Raw genomic sequence first — 9,695 nt, 5'->3', positions numbered from 1 at the left:
TAAACTAGCTTTGTAAATTCTACCAGCAGACAGGAACTCGGGGGCTCGGGGATATCAGCGTACAGTCTTAAAATATAAAGCAATACACCAGGCGCGGTGGCTCGTGCCTGTCATCCCAGCACTTTGGGAGGCTGAGATGAACAGATCATGAGGTAAGGACATCAAGACCATCCTGGCCACCATGGTGAAACCCAGTCTCTACTAAAATACAAAAAATTAGCCAGGCGTGGTAGCGCATGCCTGTAGTTCCAGCTACTCAGGAAGCTGAGGCAGGGGAATTGCTTGAACCTGGGAGGCGGAGGTTGCAGTGAGCCGAGATTGTGACACTGCACTCCAGCCTGGAGACAGAGACTCTGTCTCAAAAAAAATAAAATTAAATTTAAAAAAAAAAGATATAAAGCAATATTGCAGGACATTCCCCAAAAACATGTAGTTTTAAGAAAGTCATTATTTAGAATAAGGTGGGGGACAATGAACCTCCATAGGGGCCATCTTCCCTATATTTCACCTTCCAAGATTTCCAGAATGTTTGTCATACCTTCTCTACCTGTAAGTCCAATCATGCCAAAATGTCACTCTCGAAATTGTTTAAAGGCAGAAATGAGATGCTGTGGACATCTGAATCAAAATTGAGTTTCCAGGGAAATTACAATGTCTGTCTTCTTTCACCATGAGTCTCTCGATGGTTTTCAGTTGGTTGTTTCAGTGATACATGAGGATTTTAAAATACAAGGGGGATTTATAATAACAAAGAATGGCTAATATTTCTTCAGCAGCTATATGCCAAGCACTGGGCAAGCTGATTCACTCTGACTGGATGACATATTCTTCACAACATTCTCAGGAAGACATGGTTTTCCTATGTTTGGTATATGACAAGAGACTCAGAGTGGGTAAGCCTCCTGTCCACAGATGCATAGCTAATACATCGAGACTAATACATCCACACTTCAAAAAGTAGCCAGAGAGCTCTATTAATAAATTTTTCTGTAACTCAGGGATTCAATGATTCTAATATTTATTTTCCAAATATGATTTACAATATTGTTTATATCCATTTTTCTGAGAACTCTCTTACGCATCACTCATTCATTCTCTAGTTTTGGCAAATACTAGAATATTTGCCTACACTAGAATGTAGGGTTACTACTCTGTATCCGGCACTGTACTGGTTACTGGGGAGCCAACTGTTAACAAGATGGACACACATCCATCCTCAAAGGGCTCACGGAGACGATAGAGATGGAGACAAACAATGAGCAAGTATGCCGAGGGCAAGGACGAGAACCAGCGAGTTCTGAGGATGCATTCGGGAGGGGCGTCCAACTTCATCCCTCAACATCCAGGGGAGGCTTTCCGGAGGGAATAACATTTCTGCTCAGACCTGGAGCATAAATCGAGGTTAGGTCTGGGGAAAATGGGTGCAGAAGGACAACTTTCAAAGAGCAAAATAATCACAGGTCTGCCTCTCAGGTCAGCCCAAGATTTTCTAGTTGTACCTTGTGATCTATCCCACTAGAAGTCTTTCAAATGCTCAAGCCCCCCTTGAAGAACCTGTTAGACTAAGCTTGTCCAACCCATGGCTGGTGGGCCACATGTGGCCCAGGACAACTTTGAATATTACCCAACACAAATTCGTAAACTTTCTTAAAACATTATGAGATTTTTTGGGGATTTTTTTTTTTTTAGCTCATCAACAATTGTTAGTGTATTTCACGTGCAGCCTAAGACAATTCTCTTTCTTCCAATGTGGCCCAGGGAAGCCAAAAGTTTGGACTCCCCTATGTTAGACTCGAGTGACCCAAAAGTGCTGGGATTATAAGCATGAGCCACCATGCCCAGCCAAAAGTTTTCTAATTTTCCTTCCAAATCTAGTCACCTCCTGTCCTCTCTCCATCAACTCTGTTCCCAACTGGCTGACCTGTAAAGATAGTCTCAGGAGCTTCCTTGGGCACCAACCTTTGGTTGGTTTAGCCATTGAGAGGCACTGGGAGGGGTTCTGAGGATGGAAAGGAACTGAGGTTAAGATACTCCCATCTGTCTGGCTCCCACCCTCCCAGGTCATCAGGACCTCTACTGAAGGTGGCAGCTCCCATCAGCCTATGACTCACCTGCCCTATCCAAGCATCTGTTCCCTCCTACTCTTGCCCCATCAGGCCTTGGTCCCTTGGTGGTTTCCTTTAAGGCTGCTTAGAGGTTTATAAATGGTCTTTGATATGGTTTGGCTGTGTCCCCACCCAAATCTCTTCTTGAATTCCCACATGTTGCAAGAAGGACCAGGTGGGAGGTAATTGAATCATGGAGGCAGGTCTTTCCCGAGGTATTCTGATGATAGCAAATAAGTCTCCAGAAATCTGACAATATAATAAGGGAGAGTTTCCCTACACAAGTTCTTTCTTGCCTGCTGCCATGTGAGATGTGCCTTTCACCTTCTGACATGACTGTGTCACCTCCCCAGCCACAAGTAACTGTAAGTCCAATAAACCTTTTTCTTTTGTAAATTACCAAGTATTGGGTGTGTCTTTACCAGCAGCGTGAAAACAGACTAATACAGTCTCTTGTTAAACTCTTCTCAATCACCAGTAAGTATGCCAGTTGTTTTTTATCAACACCCTGGCTAGTATCAATCCTTAAAAAAAATTACTAAGCATGTTCATGCATTTTAGCTTCCGGGGAGAGCCTAGGCAGGAACTTACTATGGTCATTTCAGGGATGAGGAATTCAAGGCTCTGAGTGGGTGGCTGGTCTAAAGCCACAAAGCAAGTAAGAGACAGAGAGAGGACTTGAACCAAAGTCATCTGTTGCCAAAATGGCATCCATCACCCAACTCCTTCAAAAATACATTTTGCAAGTCTTCATTTTCATTTTAAAGTGATACCAATATTAAAATGTGCTTCAATAAAAACATGATTTTATAACAGAAAGGGAAAGGCAGACTGCTGAATGTCTCTAGCATTATAAATCTAACTAAATTCAGAATCTGACAGCTCTTCCACTCCCAAATGCATAAGGGAAAAAGAAAAAAAGTCCCTACTCCCCCAAATACCACTTCTGATCTACAGGTCCTGTCTCTTACTAATCTCCCGCCCAGCCCAAAACTTATTTGTTAATTGCTTTACTTTAGAAATTTCCCACCTTTTTGGGAAGGTGGGAAAGGGAGAAAGAGACTGAAAAAGTTACTGTAGTTGGCATGTTTAAACAATTTTTATTTATTTATTTGTTTGTTTATTTTGAGACAGAGTCTTCCTCTGTCACCTAGGCTGGAGTTCAGTTGTGCAAGCTTGGCGCACTACAACCTCTGCCTCCGGAGTTCAAGCGATTCTCCCGTCTCAGCCTCCCAAGTAGCTGGGATTACAGGCACACATCACCTAACCCGAACCCCAAAATACAAAAAATTTTTGTATTTTTAGAAGAGACAGGGTTTCACCATGTTGGCCAGGCTAGTCTCCAACTCCTGACCTCAAGTGATTCACCTGCCTCAGCCTCCCAAAGTGCTGGGATTACAGTCATGAGCCACCACACCCAGCCAATTTATTTTCATCTCATTCTAACTATCCAACTTCATACATGTAAGAGAAATTAAAAGAACTGGTAGCAAAATACAAATGATAATTTTTGGTAAGACATAATAAAGTATTAGATAGCAATGCTAATAGTCACATCCCTACTGTCCAATTGTTTCAACCAAACAGCGTGCATAATTCAACCAACAGAACCATTCTAACCTAAGGAAAAGGGCTCTACTCCCTTCTTTCTCACCCTAAGGAAAAACAAAAAGGAAATAAATACTAACGCAACCATCCATCTCAGAGAATGGAAACCCTTCCTCGCTCTCACTGTCCCTCAAGAAAGACTCCCAGGACTGAATGTAAGAGTCTTCATTCAGGCTGAAAAGGCAAATTGAGACCTTTGTTTTCTGCTTAATTTCCACATTGTGAGAACCTAGCAAGTTTCTCTACCAAAAAGATGTCAAGACTCACAAAATGCAAACAACTCCAAAGAACCAAACCAAATCAAAAGGTAATCAGCATTAATAAAACAAGGACAATTAATGGAGAAGTGATTAAGACCATACATTGGTTTGAAATTCCAACTCCATATTTGCAGAGTAATACCAAATCTCAGAACCTAACTCTTTTCATCCCTCAAATAAGCAAAAACTACTTTATGGAGTTGTGAAGATTAAATGAGATAATGTAGTGTAAAATGTTTAGCACAGCTCCTGGATTATTATCCACACTCAAAACTACTTTATGGAGTTGTGAAGATTAAATGAGATAATGTAGTGCAAAATGTTTAGCACAGCTCCTGGATTATTATCCACACTCAATCAATATTAAAAATTATTATGAGCACTATCTCTAGCAGCAGCTAGATGCCGATCTCACCATATTAAATTTCTTATGTACAAAGAATTGCAGATATCAATGATAGGGACAGGAGGCAGGGAAATTCTGGGCAGAAGAGGGCAGGTCTGTGGTGAGGGTCCCATCCTCAAGCCTGGAACTGTGGCCCAAAGTGAGAACACACATCCCTGTTTTTCCACTCAAATGTTGCCTTTTCCACAACCACCCATGGCCCGCCCTGCCCCCAATCCTGTACCCATAAAAACCCCAGGCTTCACTGGCAGAGTGAAGAGAAGAGGAGAAGCAGCTGGACATTAGAGACTACAGTTGGAGAGAAGCGGATGGACTTCAGAAGAACAGCTTGATGGTATAGCTCCAGGGGAAAATTACCTTCCTGCTTTGTCTTCTTTTTAGCTTCTCTTCCCAGTGAAAGCCACTTTCATCAGCAATAAAATCCCCCACATTTACCATCCTTAAAATTTGCTCATGAGACCTCATTCCTCCTGGACACTGGACAAGAACCCACGTGTGGGTGCAAAAGGCTGTCACATTGACCCTCCACTGAACTGTTAACACTTAAGCCGTCCATGGATGGCAAAGCTAAAAGAGCACTGACTGTAATGCTCCTTTTAGGGTTTCAGGGGTCATGGGCACCCCCTGCCAGATGCTACCCCAGGGCCAGTACAGAGTTCATTCCTGCCAGTGCCCAAAAGCATTTACCCTGGCTCCTGCACCTGCTGACCTGCATGCTTCCTCCCAGAAGGGGTGGAGTGCAGGGGGCTCAAGTGAGTGGAGTTCACCTCTACTAGCACCAAAGCAGCCAGCTAGTTCCAGCATCCGCACTCCACTTCCTGCCTGTGAAGGGGTCAGGGATATTTCCTGCTTCGTCAACATGGATACCAACAAGACTCTTCAAGAGATTTGTAAAAGTTTATGATTAGCATCGCCTGTTATTTTTCCTTCAGTGCATACTACAGGATCACAGATAGAACTATATCTAAGTATAGTTGGCTCCCTTTATAATCCTAGGTATTTAATAGTATGCATGTTAAAACATTCTGAGGGCTGGGCACAGTGGCTCACACCTATAATCCCAGCACTTTGGCAGGCCGAGGTGGCTGGATCACGAGGTCAGGAGATCGAGACCATCCTGGCTAACATGGTGAAACCCCATCTCTATTAAAATAAAAAAAAATCTGCCAGGTGTGATGGCATGCACCTGTAATCCCAGCTACTCGGGAGACTGAGGCAGAAGAATCGCTTGAACTCGAGAGGCGGAGGTTGCAGTGAGCAGGGATCTTGCCATTGCACTCCAGCCCAGGACACAGTGCAAGACTCCATCTCAAAAAATAAAAAAAACAAAAAACATTCTGAGAAGAGGTACAAAAAGAGCCCACAGGACCCAACAGAAAGAAAACCACCAACCAGAAAATAGAACAAAACATACCCAAGAACCCCAGCCACATAATTCAGCAAGAGGGCTCACTTCTATGAGGTTATGTGAGAATGCATTTGATAAAGAGGCCACTCAAGAGGACTGTTTTTAATTAAAATCTATACAATAGAAAGTTCTTGGTCAGGTACAGCAGCGCACAACCATCATCTCGGCACTTCGGGAGGCTGAGATGGGAGGATCTTTTGAGGCCAGGAGTTCAAGACCAGCCTGGGCAATATAGTGAGACCCTGTATCTACAAAAAATGAACAAATTTAGCTGGGCATGGTAGTGTGCACCTGTAGTCCTAGTTAATCAGGAGGCTGAGGTGGGAGGATCACTTGAGCCGGAGAGGTCAAGGCTAAAATAAGCCAAGATCGTGCCACTATACTCCAGCCTGGGCAACACAGCCAGACCCTCCCTCAAAAAAAAAAAAAAGAAAAGAAAAGAAAAGAAAAGAAGGTTCTTTTCTGAACAACTGACTCTCCATCTATGATGTGAGGAAGACGGGAATCCAAGATCGCTGAGGTTACATACAGGTGGCCTGATTTCTACCACTCCTTAATGCTGAACATGAAGAATCAGCCACTAAAAAGCAAATAGGCCTTTTCATTTTCCTCAAACTCCTACCTAAAGTTCATTTTCACCGGCCAAATTTAAAAATTAATTAATAAGTTACAACTGCCAAAGAATGTTAAAAAGCCCAGAGGCACCTCAGAAGTGCTTAGAAGAAACAACAAAGCATTCAGCCTGAGATAAATGGGTTTACTGTGTGTTTACTGTAATGTTGACTTAGTATCCCAAAGCAAAAACATTCTCTTACCTCCATTTACCACTACTTTGTATGATAACAGCAGCATTAATTTTAGAGTCATCATGAATCAATCATGAAATCTGACTCATGTTTTTACTGGCAACAAAACACCCTAATTAGCACCTTGAATAAGAGCCACTCTCTGGATTGGCTTTAGTGAGAGCAATCTTCCGCTGTTAATTCTTTGCTAATTACTCATAGTACAGGAGGTTGGACTATCACTAGACTGTGTTACAATACCCATGTAGGGCGGGTGTGGCGGCTCATGTCTGTAATCCCAGCACTTTGTAAGGCCAAGGTGGGTGGATCACGAGATCAGGAGATCGAGACCATCCTGGCTAACACGGTGAAACCCTGTCTCTACTAAAAATCCAAAAAAAAAAAAAAAAAAAAAAAAAAAAAAAAAAAATTAGCCAGGTGTGGTGGCGGGCGCCTGTAGTCCCAGCTACTCGGGAGGCTGAGGCAGGAGAATGGCATGAACCCGAGAGGCAGAACTTGCAGTGAGCCGAGATCGCGCCACCGCACTCCAGCCTGAGTGACAGAGCAAGACTCCATCTCAAAAAAAAAAAAAAAAAAAAAAGGACATGTACCAGTCCTGTGACATAGCCACCTTGAATCTTTGCACAATGGCACAGAGCTTCCCAACCTCGACACTACTGATATTTTGTGGTGGGGGTGCTCCTTTGCACTGCAGGATCCTTAGCACCATCCCTGGGCCTTTACCCACTAGATGCCAGTAGCACTATTTCCCCCCATCCTCTACCCTCCTGAACTGACAACCCCAGATGTCTCCAGACATTGATATGCATTCCCTGGCAGGCAAAATCACTCCTGATCAAGAACCACTGGACTAAAGAAGAGCCTGTTCATGAGGCTACCATAAGGATTAAATGTAGCAACATACATTATTAAACAGGGTTAGTGAGCTGTGAGGTGCATAGTAGGACTGACACATACATGGTTAAATGCAGTTAAACTCATTAAGAGATACAAGTCTGGCTGGGCGCGATGGCTCATGCCTGTCATCCCAGCACTTTGGGTGGCTGAGGCAGTCTCATCACTTGAAGTAAGGAGTTCAAGACCAGCCCGGCCAACATGGCGAAACTCCATCTCTACAAAAAATACAAAAATTAGCCAGGTGTGGTAGTGGATGCCTATAGTCCCAGCTACTCAGGGGGCCAAGGCAGGAAAATCTCTTGATTCCAGGAGGCGGAGGTGGCAGTGAGCTGAGATCTTACCACTGCACTCTAGTCTAAGCAACAGAGTCAGACTCTGTATCCAAAAAAAAAAAAGAGCAAGATGCAAGTCAAATGGAAAAGTGGCTTCTGCTACCAGCTTAGAAGAATTGATTCAAAGTTGTCCTTATGTTGTGTGGGGTTGTTCATCTGTTCATTCCTACATCATTTTTTTGTTGTTTTTTTACCCCGCTCTTTTTGCCCAGGCTGGAGTGCAATGGCATGATCTCGCCTCACCACCACCTCACCTCCTGGGTTCAAGCGATTCTCCTGCCTCAGCTTCCTGTGTAGCTGGGAATATAGGCGTGCATCACCACACCCAGCTAATTTTGTATTGTTAGTCGAGATGGGGTTTCACCATGTTGGTCAGGCTGGTCTTGAACTCCTGACCTCAGGTGATCCACCTGCCTCGGCCTCCCAAAGTGCTGGGATTATAGGTGTGAGCCACTGCACCTGCCCCCGCTGGCACTCTGGGCCAGGCCAGACCAGGCCAGGCTGGCTCCTCCCTCCCAGACCCCACCTTAAGATCACTGCCACCCTCAACCCAGATTTCCTAAGCAGGAGAGACCCACAGCCCCTGTTGCCCTCAACTCCTAGTAGGGGCCTGGGCATGGACTTGGGGATGGTCACAGGTCAGGAAATGCTGCAGTCTTGACACGTCCTGGGCTGGCAAGACCACAGAGTTTGGGGCTGGTGACTGGGAGAAAAGCCTCTTGCCCAACCTGCTCTGGGACAACAATGTGTCCTAGAGCAGAGGATCCAATCTGGGGGACACCTGTTTGCCCTAGATTCAGGTGTTGGGCCCATGGAAAAGGGAGATTAACTTCCCTGCCCCTGGCTAGGACCCCACATTTTCATTTTGCAATGGATCTTGTATATTACATAGCCAGCCTCACCTGGGCCTTTTCCTATTTCAACATGTACCTTTGGAGAATCACTAGCATTAGGCCCCCACATGAGGGGTCCTTCTTTGTGACAGCCAGGGGAAGGGGGGCTCAGCACCAACACATTTCCTCTTGGAAGAAAAGGTTGCAAGGATCCAGAACCAGCAGCGCCTCCAAGGTCATCAGCTCGGCAACAAGACATGAAGCAATTAGGAGTGGCCCTCCAGCGTCCTGCACTGACTTCCACTGCTTCTGCCCCCCCACTCCCTAGCTCCACTACTGGTGAAACTGAAGCCCTTCCTCGGGATCTCTGATCTCACTTTCTTCTGCTCCAATGGAGACCTGGAAGAATCTGTTCACTGACGACCAGGGCTGGTGGGTGAGCATGCACACCGAAATACTGTTGGGAAACCTCTTTCATCAAAATTATAAAAGCCAGAGCTGTTTACTGGGTGTCAGAAGCAGATAGAATGATACATATGCTCTACAACCATAAAATACAATGTTCCAATCAAATGATGAATCATGCTTATATGATTTTTATATCTCTAGTTAGAAGAAAAAGAATTATACTTTCTTCTCAGATCTCCTCTCCGTTTTTTTTTTTTTTTTTTTTTTGTTAAAGCAGTGTACATCTTTCTGAAACTTCTAGTGAGTCTCAAGTCAGGACAACCTGGGTCACAGTCAGTACAAATGGGACAAACTTGGGGGAGAAGAAAGGGGAAAATGTGGCCCTAATAGCTTATGGTAGATTCTGGGTCACTGAATGCTCACTCCAGCCCAACATTGTCCTTGGGTGGGAGAGGTGACGAATGTTGGAAAAGAGAGAAGATATTGCTGGCATCTTCTTTGTTATTGTCCCCTACAAAATGCAGTGGATGCTACCAGGCATTTTGTGACTCAATCCCTTACGGAAAAGTAAGAACCAAAATAACTATTTATTGCAAACAAGTATCTCCCATTTGACTTTATAAGAAAATTTG

The 9,695-nt window shown here is 44.3% G+C and overlaps 1 protein-coding gene across 2 annotated transcripts in view; it reads right to left on the bottom strand.

The window, feature by feature from the left end:
* Nucleotides 1-9,695, bottom strand: part of WWOX (WW domain containing oxidoreductase) — a 1,117,686-nt gene that overhangs the window by 677,476 nt on the left and 430,515 nt on the right.

The sequence above is a fragment of the Pongo abelii genome, chromosome 18 (assembly GCF_028885655.2).
Source record: "Pongo abelii isolate AG06213 chromosome 18, NHGRI_mPonAbe1-v2.0_pri, whole genome shotgun sequence".
NCBI classification, from domain to species: Eukaryota; Metazoa; Chordata; class Mammalia; order Primates; family Hominidae; genus Pongo; species Pongo abelii.
The sequence above is the reverse complement of the archived record's forward strand: the minus strand, read 5'-3'. Positions and strand labels throughout refer to the sequence as shown.